This window comes from Rhinoraja longicauda, chromosome 43 (assembly GCF_053455715.1).
Source record: "Rhinoraja longicauda isolate Sanriku21f chromosome 43, sRhiLon1.1, whole genome shotgun sequence".
NCBI classification, from domain to species: Eukaryota; Metazoa; Chordata; class Chondrichthyes; order Rajiformes; family Arhynchobatidae; genus Rhinoraja; species Rhinoraja longicauda.
The window spans coordinates 1,481,446-1,496,442 of NC_135995.1; positions in this window are offsets into that span (position 1 = coordinate 1,481,446).

Below are 14,997 nucleotides of genomic sequence, written 5' to 3' on the forward strand. Positions count from 1 at the left end.
TTTTAAACTTTAAAAGATCACTTTTTAAACTTTCAGAAATTTGATTGGCTCTACCACCTCCCCCCACGTGGGGTCCGGCACATCCTGATTGGCTACCTCCATGTTTGACGTCACAATGGGAACCCAACGGGTCCGTGCCTGCGCAGTTGGGGCCCGTTGATCTAATACTTACGTAAGATGGCCGCCGGATCCTTGCGTGCGCAGTTGGGGGAGGGTTGCCGCTCGGAGGAGGGGGGGGGCGGGACCAGTCCGAGTCACGGGAGTGGCGGCCAATGGGGGGGGGGGGGGGGGGGAAGTAGTGATCTCAGCTCTCCATGCCGGGCGATCTGACCCTGGGTCGGGGCTGGTCCAACCTTCTGCGGCTTGGAGCTTCCCGACATCGGTCTCTACCCGAGACTATGAGCTCCTCGATGTTGAAGTCTGCAGGCCGTGGTTAGAGCGTCGATCCCAGGCAAAGGATCACAGGCTCTGATGGAAAGTCCTCGGCCCCATGGTGGGGCTCAAAGTTAGTCCCGAGCAAGGCCTCCAGCTCCATGATGTTAGGCCACAGAGCGACCAGAGATACCATCTGGAAAACAATTGCATCTCCGGCATTTGAGCCCCGTATCTGAGGAAGGATGTGCTGGCTCTGGAGAGGATCCAGAGGAGGTTTACAAGAACGATCCCAGGAATGAGTGGGTTTGCATATGATGAGCGTTTGTCGGCACTGGGCCTGTGCTCGCTGGAGTTTAGAAGAATGAGGGGAACATCATTGAAACTTACTGAATAGTGAAAGGCTTGGAGAGAGTGGATGGGACAGGATATTTCGAATAGTGGGAGAGGTCACAGCCTCAGAATTAAAGGACGTTCTTTTATGAAGGACATGAGGAGGAATTTCTTTAGTCAGAGGGTGGCGAATCTGTGGAATTCTTTGCCACAGAAGGATGTGGAGGCCAAGTCAAGGTTTCAAGGTCAGTTTATTGTCACATGTACCAATTGAGGTACAATGAAATTTAAATTACCATACAGCCATACTAATAAATTAGTACAGGTGTCAGGGGTTCTGGGAAGAAGGCAGGAGAAGGGGGTTAGGAGTGACAGATCAGCCATGATTTAATGGGCCGAATGGCCTAATTCTGCTCCCATCACTTATGAACATATGAGCAATATAAACATAGCACAAAAAGTAAGGAAATTTGTGTTTGGTAGATTATTTCTTTGTTGTAACAATGCTTCTTGGCAATAAATCTTATACCGTTGGAAAGCCTGTTTATTTCCCTTTTAAATGGTGCCACATTTGTAAGGAACATGCATTTGTGGGATGAGCAGCAGAGCTGAGTATATGGGTTGCACCCATGAAAAATTTGCCAAATCTTCTCTGCCAATGCCAAACAGCTTATTCTGCTGTTGCTATTGACTCTTGTTTTGAGCTTCTGGTACCCCCAGGTGCTGACAAGAATGGGATGCCATCCCACAACAGTGTGTGACCAGGCTGGTGACCAGCATGAGGAGGAGGTGCCAGGCTGTTATGGCTGTGTATGGTTCTTCCACACGCTACTGTGGCTCCTGTTTATTAAATGAATAAATTGTTAAATTGCCAATATGTCTTGTTTCTTCAGACTTCAATCATCCAATCCACCAAACAACACCGAACAAGAGTCAATGGCAGAATAAGCTGTTTGGCATTGGCAGAGAAGATTTGGCAAATTTTTCATGGGCGCAACCCATATACTCAGCTCTGCTGCTCATCCCACAAATGCATGTTCCTTACAAATGTGGCACCATTTAAAAGGGAAATAAACAGGCTTTCCAACGGTATAAGATTTATTGCCAAGAAGCATTGTTACAACAAAGAAATAATCTACCAAACACAAATTTCCTTACTTTTTGTGCTATGTTTAGTTGCCTTCCGTTGGCTTTTTAAAGCTTCCCAATGGTTAGACTTCCCGCTAATAGACAATAGACAATAGGTGCAGGAGTAGGCCATTCAGCCCTTCTTGCCAGCACCGCCATTCAATGCGATCATGGCTGATCACTCTCAATCAGTACCCCGTTCCTGCCTTCTCCAATCTTTGCCAAGTAACATGATGGCGCACAGTGGCGCATCAGTAGAGTTGGTGCCTCACAACGCCAGAGACCCGACTTCGATCCCGACTACAGGTGCTGTCTGTACGGAGTTTGTACGTTCTCCCTGTGACCTGCATGGGTTTTCTCCGGGATCTCCGGTTTCATTCCACGCTCCCAAGACGTACGGGTAATTTGTCCCAAGTGTGTGTAGGAAAGCGTTGGTCACTGGTAGGCACGGACTCGGTGGGCCGAAGGGCCTGTTTCCACGCTGTATCTCTAAACTAGAAAATTAAACTCAACTGACATCAACGGCTACTGGTCTGCCATGTGGGTACGTTCCACAAGGTGCCTGGTACATGCATTAGGGAAGATGTCTGAGGAACAGCGTGGGGCTCTAAGCTGATCATTACTAATGTGGAAGTAAGAGGCTATTCATACAGAGGTTGATGAGGGGTCGTGTGGGTTTGTGGAACAAGCTGCCGGAGGAAGTAGTTGAGGCAAGTACAATAGCAACATTTAGTTCAGTTAAGAGATACAGTGCGAAAACAGGCCCTTCGGCCCACCAAGTCCATGCCGACCAACGGTCACCCCTTCACCCTCTGGTTCTGAGAACTGCTTTCTGAGGCAGAGAATTCCACAGATTTACAACTCTCTGACTGAAAAAGTTTTTCCTCATCTCCGGTCTAAATGGTCTACCCCTTATTTTTAAACTGTGGCCATGAGGTGGAATTTCTTTAATCAGAGGGTGGCGAATCTGGAATTCTTTGCCACAGAAGGCCAAGTCAAGGTTTCAAGGTCAGTTTATTGTCACATGTACCAATTGAGGTACAATGAAATTTGAATTACCATACAGCCATACAAAAACATTAGTACGGATATCAGGGTTTATGGGGAGAAGGCAAGAGAATGGAGTTAGGAGTGACAGATCAGCCATGATTTAATGGGCCGAATGGCCTAATTCTGCTCCTATCACATGACCTTACGAGCAACCTCGTTGCCTTCCGTTGGCTTTTTAAAGCTTCCCAATGGTTAGACTTCCCGCTAATCTTTGCCAAGTAACATGATGGCGCACAGTGACGCAACGGGAGAGTTGCTGCCTCACAGCGCCAAGACCCGACTTCGATCCTGAGTACAGGTGCTGTCTGTACGGAGTTTGCACGGTCTCCCTGTGACCTGCGTGGGTTTTCTCCGGGATCTCCGGTTTCATTCCACACTCCAAAGTCGTAGGTTAATTTGTGTCCCAAGTGTGTGTAAGATAGCTTTGGTCAGTGGTCGGCACGGATTCAGTGGGCCGATGGGCCTGTTTCCACGCTGTATCTCTAAACTAAACACAGAACTAGTGTGTGAACGGGCGATCGCTGGTCGGCACGGACTCGGTGGGCTGAAGGGCCTGTTTCCACGATGTATCTTTAAACTAGAAAACTAAACTTAACTGGCATCAACGGCTACTGGTCTGCCATGTGGTTACGTTCCACAAGGTGCCCGGTACATGAATTAGGGAAGATGTCTGAGGAACAGCGTGGGGCTCTAAGCTGATCATTACTAACGTGGAAGTAAGAGACTATTCATATAGAGGTTGATGAGGGGTCGTGTGGGTTTGTGGAACTAGCTGCCGGAGGAAGTAGTTGAGGCAAGTACAATAGCAACATTCAGTTTAGTTTAGTTCAGTTAAGAGATACAGCACGAAAACAGGCCCTTCAGCCCACCGAGTCCATGCCGACCGATCACCCGTTCACACTCCAGTTCTATGCTTATTATATACAGCGCGGAAACTGGCCCACCGAGTCCACGCTGACCATCGATCTCCCGTTCACACACTAGTTCTACGTTTAGTTTGGCGATACAGCGTGGAAACAGGTCCTTCGGTCCACCGAGTCCACGCTGACTATCGCTCACCCATTCACACACTAGTTCTGTGTTTAGTTTAGAGATACAGCGTGGAAACAGGTCCTTCGGCCCAACAAGTCCGCGCCGACCAGCGATCCCCGCACACTAACGCTACCCTACACACGCTAGGGACGATTTATAATTAGACCAAGCCAATTAACCTACAAACCTGGAGTGTGGGTGGAAACCGGAGGTCCCGGAGAAAACCCACGCAGGTCACGGGGACAACGTACAAACTCCGTACAGATAGCACCCATAGTCAGGATCGAACCCGGGTCTCTGGCGCTGTGAGGCAGCAACTTTACCGCGGTGCCACCATGCTGCTTAAAAGACACTTGCGCAGGTACATGGAGAGGAAACTTTAGTGGGATACGGGCCAAATGCAGGAAAAAGTGACTAGTTTGGATGGGGGTTCTTGGTCAGCATGGACGAGATAGGCCGAAAGGCCTGTTTCCCTGCTCTGTGACTCTATGAGGTTGCTGAAATTCCTGCCCCCCCCCCACCAGTAAACATTGTGAAGAGTTTTAGGCCCCATATCTGAGGGAGGATGTGCTGGCATTGGAGAGGGTCCAGAGGAGGTTTACGAGAACGATCCTGGGGAATGAGTGGGCTCACGTATGATGAGCGTTTGACGGCACTGGGCCTGCACTCGCTGGAGCTGCGAAGGATCAGGGGGGACCTCATTGAAACGTACCAAATAGTGAAAGTCCTGGAGAGAGCGGATGTGGAGAGGATGTTTCCACTAGTGGGAGAGGTCAGAGCCTCAGAATTAAAGGACGTTCCTTTTAGGAAGGAGATGAGGAGGAATTTCTGTAGCCAGAGGGTGGTGAATCTGTGGCATTCTTTGCCACAGAAGGCTGTGGATGCCAAGTCAGTGAATAATTTTAGTGGGACAGTGTCAGACCAGAGGGCACTGCCTGAGAATAAAAGGAAGTACCTTTAGGAAGGTATTTATTTCACAAAATGCTGGAGTAACTCAGCAGGTCAGGCAGCATCTCAGGAGAGAAGGAATGGGTGACGTTTCGGGTCGAGACCCTTCTTCAGACTGATGTCAGGGGGTGGGACAAAGGAAGGATATAGGTGGAGACAGGAAGATAGAGGGAGAACTGGGAAGGGGAGGGGAAGAGAGGGACAGAGGAACTATCAGCCACATCTGCTTTCTTGGAATCTTACACTACCTTTAGGAAGGAGTGGGCGGATGCATGGTAGATGCAGTTTAATGTGGATAAATGTGAGGTTATCCACTTTGGTGGTAAGAACAGGAAGGCAGATTATTATCTGAACAGTGTCAAGTTAGGAAAAGGGAAAGTACAAAGAGATCTGGGTGTCCTTGTTCATTAGTCACTGAAAGTAAGCATGCAGGTACAGCAGGCACTGAAGAAAGCTAATGGGATGTTCGCCTTCATGACAAGATGATTTGAGTATAGAAGCAAAGAGGTCCCTAGTGAGGGCCCTAGTGAGACCGTACCTGGAGTACAGTGTGCAGTTTTGGTCTCCAAATTTGACGAAGGACATTCTTGCTATTGAGGAAGTGCAGCGAAGGTTCACCAGGTTAATTCCCGGAATGGCGGGACTGTCGTATCTTGAAAAACTGGAGCGACTGGGCTTGTACACACTGGAATTTAGAAGGAGGAGAGGGGATCTAATTCTAATTCTAATTCTATCATTTTATTTCGTACATGTTAAAAGACATCAATTAAAAAACAAAATAAACAAAAAAACAGAAGAAATACAAAGAATTTCATCCATTACTTAACGTCTTTACATGTGCGAAAAGGAGTAGGAAGTGTGAACTTATTTATTCCTACCCCCATTCCCTAATCAATATTTATCAAGTATTACCTATAATAACTAATACCTAAAATACATATATAACTACATATATACTCACTCACCCCTACAGTCATATGAATATACCTATTTACACAATAATGTCTATATTAACTACATCTGATATATATATACATACATTAGGCCAATCATATATATACATATACCCGACCATTTACATACAAAACATAAATACAAATATAGTCACCCACCCGTATAATAAGTCAAATATTAATACAAAAATACTCATACACCCTTATATGTTCATATAGATAAATAATGATGTGTTATTATATGTAGACCCCTGGTGACTGTTAATCCCACTCCTCACTGTACCTAGAAAAAATCATGTGTTTATATTTGTTTTTAAACTGGATGATATTTATTCAAACATATAAGATTATTAAGGGATTGGACACGCTAGAGGCAGGAAACATGTTTCCGATGTTGGGGGAGTCCAGAACCAGGGGCTACAGCTTAAGAATAAGGGGTAGGCCATTTAAAACAGAAATTAGGAAAAACTTTTTCAGTCAGAGAGTTGTAAATCTGTGGAATTCTCTGCCTCAGAAGGCAGCGGAGGCCAATTCTCTGGATGCTTTCAAGAGTTAGATAGAGCTCTTAATGATAGCGGATTCAGGGGGTATGGGGAGAATGCAGGAACTGATTGTGGATGATCAGCCATGATCACATTGAATGGCGGTGCTGGCTCGAAGGGCCAAATGGCCTACTCCTGCACCTATTGTTTATTGTCTATTGAGATGAGGATTTTTTTTAGCCAGAGGGTGGGGAATCTGTGGAATTCATTGCCACAGACCGCTGTGGAAACCATCAATAGGTGGTTTTAAGGCAGAGATTGACAGATTCTTGATTAGTACAGGTGTCAGGGTTTATGGTGAGAAGGAAGGAGAATGGGGTCGAGAGGGAAAGATAGATTGAATGGCGGAGTGGACTTGCTGGTCAGAGCGGACTCGGTGGGCCGAAGGGCCTGTTTGCACTTTGTATCTCTAAACTCAACATAGAACTAGTGTGTGAATGGGCGATCGATGGTCGGCGCAGACTCAGTGGGCCGAAGGGCCTGTTTCCACTCTGTATTTCTAAAACTAAAACTATGAACTAAAACTATTGTGTAATGAACCAGATTTGATCAGGGTGGTTCTTGGTTCTTGGTCCTCCAAAATATTCCAAATGAAATTTAAACTGGTGGGTGATTATGGTAAAAGAACCGTTCGGAGGTAGTGACCATAAAATGATTAAATGCTGAGGCTTTATAACATGCTGGTCAGATCGCATATGGAGTTTTGGGAGCAGTTTTAGGCCCTATATATGACGAGGGATGTACTGGAGAGGGTCCAGAGGTTTATGAGAATGATTGCTTTAACATATGATGAGCGTTTGTTGGCACAGGGCCTGTATTCGCTGGAGTTTAGAAGAATAAGGGGTAACCTCATTGAAACGTACCGAATAGTGAAAGGCTTGGATAGAGTGGGAGAGTCTAGGACCAGAGGGCACAGCCTCAGAATTAGACTTTCCTTTACGAAGGAGATGAGGAGGAATTTCTTTAGCCAGAGGGTGGTGAATCTGTGGAATTCTTTGCCACAGAAGGCTGTGGAGGCCAAGTCAATGGATATTTTTAAGGCAGAGATAGATAGATTCTTGATTAGTACAGGTGTCGGGGGTTATGGGGAGAAGGCAGGAGAATGGGGTTAGGAGGGAGAGATGATCAGACATGATTGAATGGCAGAGTGGACTTGATGGGCCGAATGGCCTAATTCTGCTCCTCTCACTTATGACTCTAAATATCACCAACAGCTGCATCAGCTACATTGAAGCTGTGGTCAATAAAGCACACTCATGTCTCATCTTGCCCAAAAGATGAAGGAAGTTGGGCATTTCTCCAGTGACTCACAGCAACTTCTCCACATGACTCCAGTGACTCACAGCAACTTCTCAGGGGGGAGTGGACGTGGACGTGGACTACAGGAGACCCCAGTGGCTGTGCCTATTGCAAATAGGTATACCCTCTTGGGAACTGTCGGGGCAGAAGACGTTTCCAGTCCGAGTGGCGGACCTGTTGGCAAGGATACTCGACAGGGGAGACCGAAGTCTGGAAGAGCCGTAGTGGTCGGTGACTCCATAGTCCGAGGGACGGACAGAAGATTCTGTGGCAGCAGGAGGGACTTGAGGATGGTCTGTTGCCTCCCTGGTGCCAGGGTTCAACACATCACGGACCGGCTTCAGAAAATCCGAGTGAGGGAAGGCGATCAACCTGAAGTCGTTGTGCACGTGGGCACGAATGACGTCGGGCGGAAGAGGAAGGAGGTGCTACAGCGGGAGTTTAGAGAGTTGGGAAAAACACTGAGAAGTAGGACGTCGAAGGTGGTTATCTCTGGACTGCTACTGGTACCTCGTGCTGGTGAGGCCAGGAACAGAGAGATAGAGGGTATGAATTTATGGCTGAGGGGCTGGTGCAGAGAGCAGGGATTTAGATTTCTGGACCACTGGGATCTCTTCTGGGCTAGGGGTGACTTGTACAAAAGGGACGGGTTGCATCTTAACAGCAGGGGGACAAACATTCTGGCAGGGAGGTTTGCTAGTGTGACACCTGTGGCTTTAAACTAAGTAGTGGGGGGGAGGGGTTAACAAATTGTGAATATGAAGATGAGGTAAAAGGGAATACAGGAGATATTGCAAAAGACTCTCGGAAGAATGGGAACAGAAGTTCTAGAGGGGAAAAGAAATTAAGGGCAGGGCCAATTGTGAACGATGTGAGAGGGGAGGTAAATACAGAAGTTAAAGTGTTGTACTTAAATGCGCGTAGTATAAAAAATAAAGTGGATGAGCTTGAGGCTCAGTTAGTCATGGGCAAGTATGATGTTGTAGGGATCACTGAGACATGGCTACAAGAGGACCAGGGCTGGGAACTGAATATTCAGGGGTACACAATGTATAGAAAAGACAGACAGGTGGGCAGAGGGGGTGGGGTTGCTCTGATGGTAAGGAATGATATTCATTCCCTTGCAAGGGGTGACATAGAATCAGGAGATGTAGAATCAGTATGGATAGAAATGAGAAATTGTAAGGGTAAAAAGACCCTAATGGGAGTTATCTATAGGCCCCAAACAGTAGCCTCGACATAGGGTGCAAGTTGAATCAGGAGATAAAATTGGCGTGTCACAAATGTAATGCTACGGTGGTTATGGGAGATTTCAACATGCAGGTAGACTGGGAAAATCAGGTTGGAAATGGATCCCAGGAAAGAGAGTTTGTAGAGTGCCTTCGAGATGGATTCTTAGAACAGCTTGTACTGGAGCCTACCAGGGAGAAGGCAATTCTGGATTTAGTGTTGTGTAATGATCCTGATCTGATAAGGGGACTAGAGGTAAAAGAGCCATTAGGAGGCAGTGATCACAACATGATAAGTTTTACTCTGCAAATGGAAAGGCAGAAGGGAAAATCGGAAGTGTCGGTATTACAGTATAGCAAAGAGGATTACAGAGGCATGAGGCAGGAGCTGGCCAAAATTGATTGGAAGGAGGCCCTAGCAGGGAAGACGGTAGAACAGCAATGGCAGGTATTCCTGGGAATAATGCAGAGGTTGCAGGATCAATTTATTCCAAAGAGGTGGAAAGACTCTAAGGGGAGTAAGAGACACCTGTGGCTGACAAGGGAAGTCAGGGACAGCATAAAAATTAAGGAGAGGAAGTATAACATAGCAAAGAAGAGTGGGAAGACAGAGGATTGGGACTCTTTTAAAGAGCAACAAAAGTTAACTAAAAAGGCAATACGGGGAGAAAAGATGAGGTACGAGGGTAAACTAGCCAATAATATAAAGGAGGATAGCAAAAGTTTTTTTAGGTACGTGAAGAGGAAAAAAATAGTCAAGGCAAATGTGGGTCCCTTGAAGACAGAAGCAGGGGAATTTATTATGGGGAACAAAGAAATGGCAGACGAGCTAAACCGTTACTTTGGATCTGTCTTCACTGAGGAAGATACACACAATCTCCCAAATGTTCTAGGGGCCGGAGAACCTAGGGTGATGGAGGAACTGAAGGAAATCCACATTAGGCAGGAAATGGTTTTGGGTAGACTGATGGGACTGAAGGCTGATAGATCCCCAGGGCCTGATGGTCTGCATCCCAGAGTACTTAAGGAGGTGGCTCTAGAAATAGTGGAAGCACTGGAGATCATTTTTCAATGTTCTATAGATTCAGGATCAGTTCGTGGATTGGAGGATAGCAAATGTTATCCCACTTTTTAAGAAAGGAGGGAGAGAGAAAACGGGTAATTATAGACCAGTTAGTCTGACATCAGTGGTGGGGAAGATGCTGGAGTCAATTATAAAAGACGAAATTGCTGAGCATTTGGATAGCAGTAACGGGATCATTCCGAGTCAGCATGGATTTACGAAGGGGAAATCATGCTTGACAAATTTACTGGAATTTTTTGAGGATGTAACTAGGAAAATTGACAAGGGAGAGTCAGTGGATGTGGTGTACCTCGACTTTCAGAAAGCCTTCGACAAGGTCCCACATAGGAGATTAGTGGGCAAAATTAGGGCACATGGTATTGGGGGTGGGGTACTGACATGGATAGAAAATTGGTTGACAGACAGAAAGCAAAGAGTGGGGATAAATGGGTCCCTTTCGGAATGGCAGGCAGTGACCAGTGGGGTACCGCAAGGTTCGGTGCTGGGACCCCAGCTATTTACGATATACATTAATGACTTAGACAAAGGGATTAAAAGTACCATTAGCAAATTTGCAGATGATACTAAGTTGGGGGGTTGTGTGAATTGTGAGGAAGATGCAATAAGGCTGCAGGGTGACTTAGACAGGTTGTGTGAGTGGGCGGATACATGGCAGATGCAGTTTAATGTAGATAAGTGTGAGGTTATTCACTTTGGAAGTAAGAATAGAAAGGCAGATTATTATCTGAATGGTGTCAAGTTAGGAGGAGGGGGAGTTCAACGAGATCTGGGTGTCCTAGTGCATCAGTCAATGAAAGGAAGCATGCAGGTACAGCAGGCAGTGAAGAAAGCCAATGGAATGTTGGCCTTCGTAACAAGAGGAATTGAGTATAGGAGCAAAGAGGTCCTTCTACAGTTGTACCGGGCCCTGGTGAGACCGCACCTGGAGTACTGTGTGCAGTTTTGGTCTCCAGATTTGAGGAAGGATATTCTTGCTATGGAGGGCGTGCAGCGTAGGTTCACTAGGTTAATTCCCGGAATGGCGGGGCTGTCGTATGTTGAAAGGCTGGAGCGATTGGGCTTGTATACACTGGAATTTAGAAGGATGAGGGGGGATCTTATTGAAACATATAAGATAATTAGGGGATTGGACACATTAGAGGCAGATAACATGTTCCCAATGTTGGGGGAGTCCAGAACAAGGGGCCACAGTTTAAGAATAAGGGGTAGGCCATTTAGAACGGAGATGAGGAAGAACTTTTTCAGTCAGAGGGTGGTGAAGGTGTGGAATTCTCTGCCTCAGAAGGCAGTGGAGGCCAGTTCGTTGGATGCTTTCAAGAGAGAGCTGGATAGAGCTCTTAAGGATAGCGGAGTGAGGGGGTATGGGGAGAAGGCAGGAACGGGGTACTGATTGAGAGTGATCAGCCATGATCGCATTGAATGGCGGTGCTGGCTCGAAGGGCTGAATGGCCTACTCCTGCACCTATTGTCTATTGTCTATTGTCTATTGAACTGTGAAAGAACACTGTTGGGTTGCATCACATCCTGGTTTGGCAGCAACTCTGCCCAAAGCCACAAGAAATTACTGACAGCTTAGTTTAGAGATACGGTGCGGAAACAGGCCCCCTCGGCCCACGCCGACAAGCGATCACCCGTTCACACACTAGTTCTGTGTTTAGTTTAGCGATACAGCATGGAACCCAGGCCCTTCGGCCCACCGAGTCCATGCTGACCAACGATCCACGCACACTAGCACTATCCGACACCAACTAGGGACAATTTACAATTTTGGCAAGCCGATTAGCCTAGAAACCTGCACGTCTTTGGAATGTGGGAGGAAACCAGAGGAAACCCAAACAGGTCCAGAGCCCAGATTCAAGAATGTTTTATTGTCACATGTCCCAGATAGTACAATGAAATTCTTACTTGCAGCAGCACAAAACAAAATGTAAACAGGCAAACTCTGTACAGACAAGCACCCGCAATCAGGATCGAACCCGGGTCTCTGGTGCTGTGAGGCAACAACTCTACTGTTTGCACCACCGTGCCCCCAACGTGAATATCACCCAGTCCATCACACAAAGCAGTCTCCCCACTCCACTCCCCGAAGGGCCCGTTAGAAAGCATTTTATCAGGATGCATCGCAGCTTGGTTGGGGAACAGTTCCATCCACACAGCAACAGGCTCTTCGGCCCACCACGTCCATGCCAGCCCTTTTTTAGCCCATCTATTGGTACGGTTATACAATTACCACGTGTACCAGGATTCAGTGTTTGCCTGCAGCCCAGGCAAGTCGTACCATATAAGGTCATAAATGATAGGAGCAGAATTAGGCCTTTCGGCCCATCAAGTCTACACCGCCATTCAATCATGATTGATCTATCTCTCCCTCCTAACCCCATTCTCCTGCCTACTCCCCATAACCTCTGACATCCATACTAATCAAGAATCCATCTATCTCTGCCTTAAATACATCCACTGACTTTGCCTCCTCAGATTCATCACCTTCTGACTAAAGATATTCCTCCTCATCTCCTTCCAACTGAATAATCCTACCACAACCAGAGAGCAGTGCTGAGCTACTAACTACCTGTTTGATGACCCTCGGACTGTCCTTGATCAGACTTTGCTGGCTTTACCTTGCACTAAACGTTATTCCCTTATCATGTATCTGTACACTGTAAATGGAACAATTGTAATCATGTGTAGGAAGGAACTGCAGATGCTGGTTTAAACGGTAGATAGACACAAAATGCTGCGTAACTCAGCGGGGACAGGCAGCATCTCCGGATAGAAGGTATGGGTGACATTAAGGATTGAGACCCTTCTTCTTTCCAGAGATGCTGCCTGTCCCACTGAGTTACTCCAGCATTTTGTGTCTATCATCGATTGTAATCATGTGTTGTCTTTCCACTGACTGGTTAGAAACATAGAAACATAGAAAATAGGTGCAGGAGTAGGCCATTCAGCCCTTCGAGCCTGCACCGCCATTCAATATGATCATGGCTGATCATCCAACTCAGTATCCCGTACCTGCCTTCTCTCCATACCCCCTGATCCCCTTAGCCACAAGGGCCACATCTAACTCCCTCTTAAATATAGCCACTGAACTGGCCTCAACTACCCTCTGTGGCAGAGAATTCCACAGATTCACCACTCTCTGTGTGAAAAAAAACGTTCTCATCTCGGTCCTAAAACACTTCCCCCTTATCCTTAAACTGTGACCCCTTGTTCTGGACTTCCCCAACATCGGGAACAATCTTCCTGCATCTAGCCTGTCCAACCCCTTAAGAATTTTGTAAGTTTCTATAAGATCCCCCCTCAATCTTCTAAATTCCAGCGAGTAGACAATAGACAATAGGTGCAGGAGTAGGCCATTCAGCTCTTCGAGCCAGCACCGCCATTCAATGCGATCATGGCTGATCACTCAATCAGTACCCCGTTCCTGCCTTCTCCCCATACCCCCTCACTCCGCTATCCTTAAGAGCTCTATCCAGCTCCCTCTTGAAAGCATCCAACGAACTGGCCTCCACTGCCTTCTGAGGCAGAGAATTCCACACCTTCACCACTCTCTGACTGAAAAAGTTCTTCCTCATCTCCGTTCTAAATGGCCTATCCCTTATTCTCAAACTGTGGCCCCTTGTTCTGGACTCCCCCAACATTGGGAACATGTTATCTGCCTCTAATGTGTCCAATCCCCTAATTATCTTATATGTTTCAATAAGATCCCCCCTCATCCTTCTAAATTCCAGTGTATACAAGCCCAATCGCTCCAGCCTTTCAACATACGACAGTCCCGCCATTCCGGGAATTAACCTAGTGAACCTACGCTGCACGCCCTCCATAGCAAGAATATCCTTCCTCAAATTTGGAGACCAAAACTGCACACAGTACTCCAGGTGCGGTCTCACCAGGGCCCGGTACAACTGTAGAAGGACCTCTTTGCTCCTATACTCAACTCCTCTTGTTACGAAGGCCAACATTCCATTGGCTTTCTTCACTGCCTGCTGTACCTGCATGCTTCCTTTCATTGACTGATGCACGAGGACACCCAGATCTCGTTGAACTCCCCCTCCTCCTAACTTGACACCATTCAGATAATTATCTGCCTTTCTATTCTTACTTCCAAAGTGAATAACCTCACACTTATCTACATTAAACTGCATCTGCCATGTATCCGCCCACTCACACAACCTGTCCAAGTCACCCTGCAGCCTTATTGCATCTTCCTCACAATTCACACTACCCCCCAACTTAGTATCATCTGCAAATTTGCTAATGGTACTTTTAATCCCTTCGTCTAAGTCATTAATGTATATCGTAAATAGCTGGGGTCCCAGCACCGAACCTTGCGGTACCCCACTGGTCACTGCCTGCCATTCCGAAAGGGACCCATTTATCCCCACTCTTTGCTTTCTGTCTGTCAACCAATTTTCTATCCATGTCAGTACCCTACCCCCAATACCATGTGCCCTAATTTTGCCCACTAATCTCCTATGTGGGACCTTGTCGAAGGCTTTCTGAAAGTCGAGGTACACCACATCCACTGACTCTCCCTTGTCAATTTTCCTAGTTACATCCTCAAAAAATTCCAGTAGATTTGTCAAGCATGATTTCCCCTTCGTAAATCCATGCTGACTCGGAATGATCCCGTTACTGCTATCCAAATGCTCAGCAATTTCGTCTTTTATAATTGACTCCAGCATCTTCCCCACCACTGATGTCAGACTAACTGGTCTATAATTACCCGTTTTCTCTCTCCCTCCTTTCTTAAAAAGTGGGATAACATTTGCTATCCTCCAATCCACAGGAACTGATCCTGAATCTATAAAACATTGAAAAATGATCTCTAATGCTTCCACTATTTCTAGAGCCACCTCCTTAAGTACTCTGGGATGCAGACCATCAGGCCCTGGGGATTTATCAGCCTTCAGTCCCATCAGTCTACCCAAAACCATTTCCTGCCTAATGTGGATTTCCTTCAGTTCCTCCATCACCCTAGGTTCTCCGGCCCCTAGAACATTTGGGAGATTGTGTGCATCTTCCTC